Source organism: Pteropus medius, unplaced genomic scaffold (assembly GCF_902729225.1).
Source record: "Pteropus medius unplaced genomic scaffold, Ma_sr-lr_union100, whole genome shotgun sequence".
NCBI classification, from domain to species: Eukaryota; Metazoa; Chordata; class Mammalia; order Chiroptera; family Pteropodidae; genus Pteropus; species Pteropus medius.
The window spans coordinates 52,580,419-52,591,097 of NW_024349800.1; the positions used below are offsets into that span (position 1 = coordinate 52,580,419).

Consider the following 10,679-nt stretch of genomic DNA (forward strand, 5'->3'; position numbering starts at 1 on the left):
AATATAAATAAAATGGATATGTGGCATATACATACAAGTGCTTCTTTCTTAACTCATTAAAAAGGAAGATCTACTTATATTTCTAATAACTGCCATACATCTGAAATAAATAGTATTTTGAGAAATCTGCAACTATCCTAATCTATTGAAATATCTGATTTTTTCTGTTGACGAATGGTAGGCTTTGCTAAAATGTGGTTTATTGCTCACCTCTGCAATTGAAGGAAATTGTACAGTTCAGGTAGAGGTTAGTGAGATTAAAGATAGATGTTTTCCCATCTAAGCTTATTGACCCTCTAGATTCTATCCACGCAGCTTTGGTGAGTCTCCATCAATGAATAAATGGGTTTCTTAAGACTATAACCAAAGCGTTTGTGGATACTCCTGGATCCTTGTAAGTTCTCTTACTTTTGGGGAGGAACTTTGTCTCTCTCTGAGGACTGGAGGATTGATTTCTTGGAGTAATTGAGGGTTGTGTCATTAAGGAATCAGAAGACAAAGAGGACAGAAAAGGCAAGAGAAAACCAGTATGATATGTGCAAGGTAAGAAGCACTGGGTTGTTGGCTTGCGCTGTAAAGAACAGGGGCTGAGGATGTGTGCATGGCTGAGCAAGCATGCGAGGGCACGTGCTGCTTTAATGCTGAATTGGCCAAGTCATGTGACAAAAGGGAGGTGACATGGGGCCAGGCATGGTGCAGGGAGTGGGAGTTGGGGCATCTTGGCAGTTAAAAGTGGGGACTCTCCTCTCTTATTGATATAAAGGATCTATATTGGGTTTGCAAGTGTATTGATTCTCAGATACACCTGTTCACATGGGTTGAGTTTATTCCTCCATATGTTCCCCGTGAGCCAGTCTTCAGTATTATCATGTGTAGATTTTCACCCACTGGTCACTCACTTCCCAACAGCCCCTCCCAGCTTCTCTTAAGCAACAGATTCAGGCTTCATGAATGAACATCTGTAGACCAGTTGCTTATTTGCCATCTACTTAGTGTCTGTGATAACTGAAATAATCTCTGAACAAGAAAATATTTTAATCATTCTTAGTTGATGCTCAGAGAGCTGGGGTGGGCAATTGAACTTCTGAGCTTGAGAAAGATAAGTCACTCTGGATGAGATTTAATTTTACTAAAGAAAAATCCCCAAATGACTTTTCCCTTAAGTTAATATTTTTTTGTCCTTAAAAACAAAGACCACACAATACAGGTGAATGATACCTTGAAGTCTTTGTTCTCTGGGCTGAGTCTCAAAGCTGAGTGCATCAGACAGGAAGCTAAAACTTGTAGGCAGAGGCATAGAATCCTCAATGCCTCCCTTTTAACATGAAACTCAGGCTCTTCCAGAGTACTGGGCCAAACCGTAATAACCAAGTGTGCATCTGGGGACTTACTTGGTGGTGAGAGATTAGATGACAATCCTGTTCAATATTTAAAATTATTAATGTGATATTTCATATTCTCTTTTCATACTGTCTTCAAAATCCAGTGTATGTTTTATACTTACGGTGCATCTTAATTCAGACTTGCCTTACTGCAGGTGATTTGTGGCCACATGTGGCAACTGGCTACCATATTGGATAGTGCTTCCCAAAGTCTTGCTCTTTACCATTAGCTGTGCTGCCCCTTGGTAATCTGTTCACAGGACTCAGAAAAGTCTTGGAGATGGATGTAGTTGCAAAGGCACATTATGTTTCAAGGTTATAGGAAGAAGCACAATGGGAAAGGACGTCTTTATGAAAAAGAGCAACCTGAAGACTGCCATCCCCTTGAGAAACTGGAGAAGGCTCCTTCTGGAGTTTGTGGGTATTCTGAAAACTAGAAAGGTGCATTTGGTCACCCTGAGTGCGCGTCAGACACCTAGAGCACGGCAAAGAGATTTGTTCATTAAGTGACGCCACGTGTAAACAGCCCCATCTGTAAGGCTGACGGTGGCAAGAAGATAAGAAAAAAAGGAAATGTCTTCAACTTTCTCTGGTGGCTCCTGCATCATTGCTACTCTGATGTTTTGTTGGTGATGCTGTTATTTATTTGCTTCTATTTCACTGTATTTCTTAAACGGACTGAATGCAGTTTACAAAGATAGTTGGATTATAGCAAGATGGTATAAAAAAAAAAACTCCAAAAAATGAGGCAGAGACGTAAGAATAGGAAAGATGAATGAAAGCAGGCGTGAGGTTGGTTCAAAATATACATCACTTAAGGTCTTACATATTTGCTAAAGATGGGCTGTGTTGATCTGAGTCTACGCTTCCCACCACCCAAGGCAAAGACAGGAGCACACTAAGCGACATGAGTCACAGCATGACCAAAGAAGAATCAGATGTTGAGTTGACACTAAGTCACACTGTGATGCAAGGACATGGGGAGAAGCACAGTGGCAGACATACCAATGACAACAAAATTGTGTCACCTCTTCAGAGTGATGTTCCCCCTGGATTCCTCCTCAAAAAGGAATGTCATCACATCCCAGATGCCATCCTCAGTAGCACCTTGCACACACTGGTGTGATATCCTACCCCACCCTCCCACCTACCCAGTGTTTCTCTCTTGTCTCTGTTGAGACCAAGGGCACATTTCCTTGCTGTTCTGTAGAAGCTATGCTGCGGGAGCCGGCCTGATGCTCTGTGGGTACTCAGCTCTTAGATGAACTGGCTTAATCTGGGGCAATTTACGGCATTTTGAGAAATATATTTCCATGATAGGGACTACATCGAGTTCACCAAAGTCTGTTTTCTACCTTTCTGGGCACGTGAGTAGTGTTCCCAGCCTCCTTTGCAACCAGGTGTGGCCTTGATGTAGAATGAGCAGAAGTGATGCGTGTCACTTTTGAGCTGAAGTGAATCCATGTTCTTGTTCCCTATCTCCTGGCAGGAAGGAGAAGGCTATAAGGAGCCAGAGGAGGACAGAGCCACAGGAAGGAAGAAGCCTGGGCTACTGAAGCCCTGGCGGGAAGATGCCCAGCCAGAAAATCTTCATTGGACTGCAATATGGATGAGAAACAAATTTCTGTTGTGTCAAACCATCAAATTTGGGATTTGTCTGTTGGAGTAGCTAGCATTATTTTAAGTAATACAAGTCTCCTTTAGGAAATAATCTCTAAACACAATTTCTTTGAGCCAAGAGGAATTGAAAGATTTAAGCGACACCAACTTCAAGGTTACATTCCCCGACAACTATTAGGAGTGCAAATATTCTCTGTTGTGGGGAAGTGGGTAGGTGTAGAGGCTCATGTTTAACCGTCACCAAAGGTAGGAGTAAGATGAACACTCTTGTCAAATTGTGTCACCTTACAAGAACTCCTGCCTGCATAGAAAGCTGTCGTATCTCCTTCTGGAGGTAAGCCAGGATGTGCCTGTGGGTAAGGCCAGGATCCTTCTCAGAAAGTCAGTTTGGGTCTGCCTTAACACACGGATAAATGATAATCAAGGCCACACAGTTTCATACAGTGTAATCTGCTATAGGAACTTTAACTTGAAAAACATTGTAAAACAGATGTAACCTACGACTGCCGCAGCCCTTGAAAGTAGAACAAAACTTGGACAGTGAACTTGGCCAAGTTCCTGTCTCACCCGGGACTTTATGTTTTCCAGGCGTGATGACTGATAAATGGACGTGATAGGCCAAAACTTCAATATACAATCTATGTGTATGATGCCAAATAAAAACTCTCCAAGGCACTCATCTATAGCACATCTATAGTAAATATAATTCTGTTCCTGTTCTTATAAGGTATAAGTGCTAAGCACCAGCTAATGCAGAACAGACATTTACAGGTGCCACACCCACTATGCAAATTGAGACACTCATACTATTTATGGCCCAGGTCCTGGGTGCCCAAACCAGGAGGGAATGGCGCCCCCTGCATCTCCCAGAGAAGCACTATGTGCATGCAGTTGTGTTTAGTGGTCACGGGGGGCTGGGGATTTTGTTGCTGTCATATTAGATGTTAAGGAGGTTTCAGGGCTGCGAGCCTTGCTGCTGTGCAGGGCTCCTTGGTCCCTGATGGGAGTTTGACACGAAGTCATCTGCAGAGCTTGGTGATGTGCCTGGGAATGAGCTCATCAGTTTTCCAGATTCAGCGAACAGACGAGGGCAACAGCGTTGAAACATCCCAGCGGTAGAAAGAGCGGGACTCCATGCTGGGCAGTGCTCCTGCAGTATGGTGTGGGTTATCCATGCCCGCCCAAGGCACACAGCTACTTTTAATTTCAAACTTTACCCAGACTACACGGGATCTGAATCTTTTGTCTCTAGAACAGGCAAAGCCAAGCTCTGGCTAAAGGATGAGAAATTCACAATAGGGAATCCCAGATCTAATTTTTCACGCACGTTTGAGGTCTTGAATTATCCTGGGTTTGAGCTCTCTGGTCTTCTCCGTCTGGGAAGGTTATAGGGTGGGTAAAAGTGTGAGCGGATTCTTCCTCACTGTGGAGTTGGTGGCTTGGATAGCTGGAGTCCTGGGGGCAGCAGATCTAATGTCCGAAGTGCCTTTCACCCACACCTGGGTTGTGTGGGGTGCTGCTTGATGTAGGGGCTTTATCACTTCATGCTTCACTGACTGTCCATCCTCCTCACCTGGCAACACCTTGAAAGAGACACTAGTGTCCCATTATGAGGATGTTCTAAAAACCCCTGGTACAGTACCTCCCAAACTTTCAACGTGCCTACATATCACCTGAGCATCTTGAAAACAAATATGCAGATTCTGAGTCAGCAGGACTGGGGTGGGGCCTAAGAGTCTGTATGTCTAGGGAACTTTCAGGTGATGCTGGTGCTGCCGCCCTGAGGACCACACTCTGAGTAGAAGGGTCCAGGGGATCGTGCCGTGCATGGACTGGTGTTTGGACAAGCAGTGCTTCTGTGGAACTCTCCAGAGCCTGCCTGCCCCGGAGGCTGACTACGAAGAACACCCCTGGTGGGCCTCCTTCTGCTTAGCCTGATTTTGTGCTCGTGTCTTTGCTTCCACAAACTTGGAGGTGCCTCATCAGACCTTTTGTCTGAGCTAGGCATTTAGAGAATATAATCTGAGACTATCAGCAGGCAGGCAAAAGGTACCTGATTGAAAGCTTGGCCCAGGGCATGGAAGCTGGTATACAATCTCAGCTCCTTGCTCCCTGCTGGGCATCTCAGGTCAAACCTAGCTCTGCCTCGTTGCTCTCATTCTCTGGGGATGCTAAGGAGAGGATGCCTCCAGTCTTGGAGAGGCTTGGCTGCTTCCATTTTGACATGTGCATGTTTTCTATTTTATAGGAAGAAATGTGTCTTGGCTGTAGGCCCACGTTTCATTCCAGCACATCCTTTTTACCAAAAGAGCCATCCCTGGAGCTGCCAACAGTGTTTAGGAGAAAGCCATCCAACAATACTTTGGATCTGGGAGTGTGGCCTGACCGCAGACATGGCCTCCCCATCTCCGAGAACCATTCAGCGGAAAGCCTGGCACATGGTGCTGGCATTTTTATTTTTTTACCCCAACATGTAAAAAATGTAAAGCTGTTTTTTTTTCTTTCCTTTTTTTTTTCCAGCTGGGAAAACTCCTGTCAGTGGATGCAGTGTCCTTTCCAGATTCAATATTATGCAAACTGCATCTCGGCGAATGGAGTAAACAAATATGTCCGTGAAGCTGCCTGATGCACAAAGATGGAGCTGCCCCAGTAAGTAGCTGCAGACCCGCCCGAGTGCATGGGAGCTGCTGGAGCTGCCACTCAGCGGCCTCTGCCGCCAGCTCTTTCTTTCAGGACATGTGGGGGGCATCTGAGAGCCTGGGATAATGGGCCGCTGCGATGCTCAGTGGCAGGGGACCGCTGGAGTCACGCAGCCCTAGGGCGGCTGTCAGTCAGATTGGAGTCCTCATTGTCTGGGATGGGGGACTCCTGTCAGGGTGTCAGAGTGAAGCTCAATAGCCCAAGAAAAGACTGAGAAGTTTTACTTTTCAACTCTCTCTCCCCTGCCTGGCAGGCATGGGTAGGAAGCAGTTCTGGCAGAAAGAACTTGGCTGAGTCCCTTTCCCACCAAGACCGTCAGTGTCCAGGCATGCAGAGGGTTAAAAATGGGTGTGATGGAAGGTGGGGGGTGGCGTTTGCCCTGCAGTTCCGCATGGCGTAGGAGGCTTCTGCACTCTGCAGGTTCCCAACAAGCTCCCACTGCAGTAACCCTGTGAGCCTATGTGCCTGTTATGTGTTTCCGGCTCAGCAGATGAGGAAGCAGATTTAAGGGATTAGAGTGCCAAGTGGAAAGGTGGGCAGAGGATAAATAGAGACATTAGTGTTAGGAGCTGGGGCTGCCTTTTCGAAAATCTCATATTTTCTTTTTTTGCAAAATGGCGTCATGCTTCCTAAACGCCCCCGCATCCAGAGCACAAACAAACAAACAAACAAACAAACAAAACAAAGTGACAAGGAACATCCAAAGGGCACCACTTCAAGACTTGAAATTAAATTTTCATCCATCTGTTCTCCAGGTACCACCTCTCCTACCGTTTTCTCTTGTAGCTTCTTTGCCCTTTGTCTGTCACAGGGTAGGGAAGGGAGGGGCGGGTAGAGAATCTGCCCATCTGCCCCTTTGGGAGAGCCATATTTCCCTGTGTGCTTATTTCTTTGGACAAACAGAAATTGGAACAGCCTCTGCTGGTTTGTGATGAAGCAAGAGCCCCTTCTCATCATTAGCTACCTCATGGAACCTGGCTTCGCAGAAACAGTTTCTCAAGCAGACTGGGTTCCATTACTATGAAATGTACTTGAAGTCTCAGAATGATTGAGAACAAATATTTGCAGCCCTGCGAGTCTGGTCCCTGATCAATTGGGCATGTCCGTTCGTATTGTTTGAGAGGGGAGATGAGTTCTGAGGTGTCAAGAGGAAATGGCTCTGTACCCAGCTTCAGGTCTCGAGCAGCATTCCTTGTGCCTGGGATGCCGTATTGCTGAGCAGATGGCAGTGTCATGGGCGTGCTCTGGTGGAGGAAAGACTGAGCTGAAACGACATGACCTCCTCCTGTTGACAGCTTCGGACAGTCTCTGCCGGCACTTACAGGGGAGGTGCTGGGATGGGAGGTTAGTTAGGTCACAGGAGGAACAGCCAAGGCCAAAGCTTCATGTGGAGGCCATTGATGAATTAGATATCTGTGATCCTATTTTTAGTACCTAGCATGTATCTGATATTTCATGTAGGGTTTTGGTTATTGAATTTTGGAAGTCTTCAAATCTCTCCTTTTTCTAGAATCTCATTGACTCCATTTTTCCTGGTGGGAAAGTGGGGAAATCAATCGATCAAAATATTCTTTGACCAATCACCGTCAATGGTCAATGGCACCCATGCAATAGTCAGATCCCTATTCCAATCAACTATCCCAAGAATATCCCAGGTAATGCATCGTGAGCATTATTTTATTATTATTTTTTAAACGCCTACAGCACCTGGTCTTCCTAGATGGTTTCCCATCCAAGTACTAACCAGTCCTGACCCTGCTTAGCTTCCGAGATCAGACAAGATCGGGTGTGTTCGGGGTGGCATGGCCGTAGACGCATCTTGAGCATTATTGTCAGGCTAGTTTATTTGCTTGCCCCTCTCACCATCAGTATCTCTAAAATCTATGATAGGGGCTCTCACAACAGACTCTTATCAATAAATTTATTGAATAAGGAACTTTACTAATTAGGTGGCTGATATGTGCATTTGGCAAAGTTATTTTCCTCATCGTACTGCCAAATTTGTGTCTTTTGCATCTTTTATCTGGCTTATCATGGCAGCATACGTGACCATGTTCTTGGGCTTCACATAGCTGGATGCTTGCTCCTGGGGATGGCTTTTCAACTATGTTTCCATGACTCTCCCATCCACACAGTATGCAGCAGGCAGGTTCTGAGATGACCCTCTATGGTCCCTATCTCCTGTTCGTATCCTTTATTATACCTTCTGCTTGAGTGTGGATGGGACCCGACTTACTTCTAACCAACTGAATATAGCAAAAGGGATGGCTGTCACTCCTGTGATTACTATGCAGTACCTGAGCCTCTGTCTTGCTAGCATATTTACTCTAGAAACTCTTCTTGCTGTCATGATGGAGTAAGTGGCCATGTTGGAAAAACTCACTCGGACCTCTACAAATGGTGGGTGGTCTATAGTTTGCTGAGGGCAGCTCGGTCCTTGGATAATCAGCCAGCAGGAAGCTGGAGCCCTCAGTCCTACAACCGCAAGGAAGTGAATTCTGACAATAACTAGAGCAAGCTTGGAGTCAGGTTCTTCTCCAGTCAGGCTTCCGGATGAAGACACAGTCTGGCTAAAACCTCGACCGTAGCCTTCTGAGACGCTGAGCAGAGGCCTAGCTGAGCTGTGCGTATTGTCTAAAGTCCCTAAGTTAGTGGTAATTTATCATGCAGTAATTGTAAATGGATACATGACACTCAGGAGTTCCTAGCCATCTGCATTGTGAGAAAGGTTCAACGTCACCACTCTGAAATCCTCCTGTATTTCATCTGAAACATGTCCCTTGTATGCGCTTGAAAATGAAAAATTAGGTGATTTACTAAAGAGAAATAACAAATACCCCTGGATTTAGGTTTATCGTTATTAACATCTGTGTCTGTAAGCCAGATGTCTTTCCTGAATTCCAGATCTGAACAGCTACTAATATATCTTCACTTGGTAATTCCACCTCAGAATGAAAATGTCCCAAGCGCAACTCCTCATTGTCCAAATTTGCTCCTTCTCCACCGCTTTTTGCATTAAGAAATGGCACACCTCCCCGTTAGCCTGGATCGTCACGTCCTCTCTACTTTCCACAGCCGGAAGCTCCCAGGGTCCTTCACAGGAGACATGGTTCTCAGATCAGATTCCTAATTTCATGTCTGGACAGAGGAGATGCTGCCAGGCTCCATAATTCTTGGGCCTTTGTATATTGTCCATTGGGCTTCTAGGAGGGTCATTGTTCTTTCATCAGAGAGGTGAGGAAGTCTCAAGCTGCAGGCCAGGATAATAGACAAGACACATAGCAAAAGCACTGGTCCTGGAGGCTCTCTGAGATTCTCTCAGGTTTTCTCTGAACATAGAAGGAGGGAGGTGGGCTTTTGTCAAGGATGTACAAGTCTCTGCCTTGCCTTTCCGGACCACTAATTCTGGGCTATTAAGGATTCAGACATCATATATAAATTCCCTCCTATATTAAATGGCATGCAAGTTAGCATCCAAATAAAATTACAAAAGATTGATTTAGAAAGGAATGTTCTTCACATCCTTACTAAACAGTATAGATGCTTCTGCCCTTGATGAATCTTAGGTTAAAACGTCCTTCGGTCTTTGTAATATTTGTCAGGATTAAGAGTACTAAGAGTTGCGTTTTCGAATGTCTGTAATGAAAAAGAGGTGTCTCTTCAGATAAAAAGCAAAAGTGCAGATACAGGAATTGTGCTAGTCTCTGAAAAAGTGACACAAGATGACTGAGAAATGTCATCTGGGAGAAAAGAAAGAAATAGCCCTACATAAAAAATAAAAAAAATAAAAAAAAGAAGGAATAAGAGAAAAGACAAACCATGAAGTCAATGTGTAATTGTAGCTCACGTATCAAGCTTTGCAATGCAGAGCTTGGTTAATCAAAAGTGGATATTTGATCCTCTACAGCCACTAAAAATGGTGACCCTGATGAGTGTAGTGACTTGTGCAGTGCTGGGCATAAGGCATCTTTGGTTCTTTCCTAAATGATGGCTAAACGAGAAACTAAATCCATTTAAAACTATTTATATAAATGTCTTACATTTTGTCTACAACTTGTTCCTAAGTTGTATATATTTTGTGGACATTTGGGATTTATTTTTCCATTATATTCTCTAACTGGCTAATGCTGGCATAGAAAGTAGTCATTAATTTCCAAATAATTATTTTTTAAGTGTCTACTAGCGTCTCATCTGACCAGTCATCTCATCCTCAAACAGTAATAATTGCACCTTATTATTTCTCATGATTAAATATTTTCTTTTTTTTTAACTTGTCACACTGTCCAATAGAAATGTAATGCCAGTCACATGTGTAATTTAAAGTTTTCTAGTAGCTATGGTAAAAGTAAAAAAAAAAAATCCCATGAAATTCAATAATATATTGTTATTGAATATATCTGGCATATAATTTTAACCTAAATCTGTATAAAATTTGTAAATATTTTACATTAAAAAAAAGGCCAGCTCTTCAGATGAGCCCCATTTCAAGTGCTCGGCAGGCACATGTGGCTAGTGGTGGTCATTTTTGTACAGCACAGTCTAAAACTTCTAAAATACTATAAATAATGCCCGTGATTACAAGTAGCCTTGTCTTATTATTTTCTGAAAGCGGGAACACCACTTAATTTTAATTAGCGACCATTAGCATTTTGCTCGAGATAGGTTTTAGTATTTTACCATACCAAGGAGCAATCTTCCATTTTTAGGCTATGAGATATTTTGGTTGTGGCGGTTGCTGTGATAAACTTGAAATGCTATTGAAGTCACCCCCTCATCTTTTAAGAAGACATGTTATTTTTTTCTCCTTTTACTTAGTGATGTGATGTTTTAGGTTTTCTCCCTCCTATTTAGCTATCTGTGCATCCCCAGAATAACCTTCACTTCGTTATGGAGCACGACTCCTGACTTCGCATGATTCAATTTGCTTTGATTTCGCCAGGCCACATTTTATTTCACAAGCTCAAATTTTCCCCTGAA

At 43.9% G+C, this 10,679-nt stretch overlaps 1 pseudogene; it reads right to left on the reverse strand.

The window, feature by feature from the left end:
- Nucleotides 1-7,397: 7,397 nt before the first annotated feature.
- On the reverse strand, nt 7,398-7,516 carry LOC120622314 (uncharacterized; annotated as a pseudogene).
- Between the last annotated feature and the right edge of the window lie 3,163 nt (nt 7,517-10,679).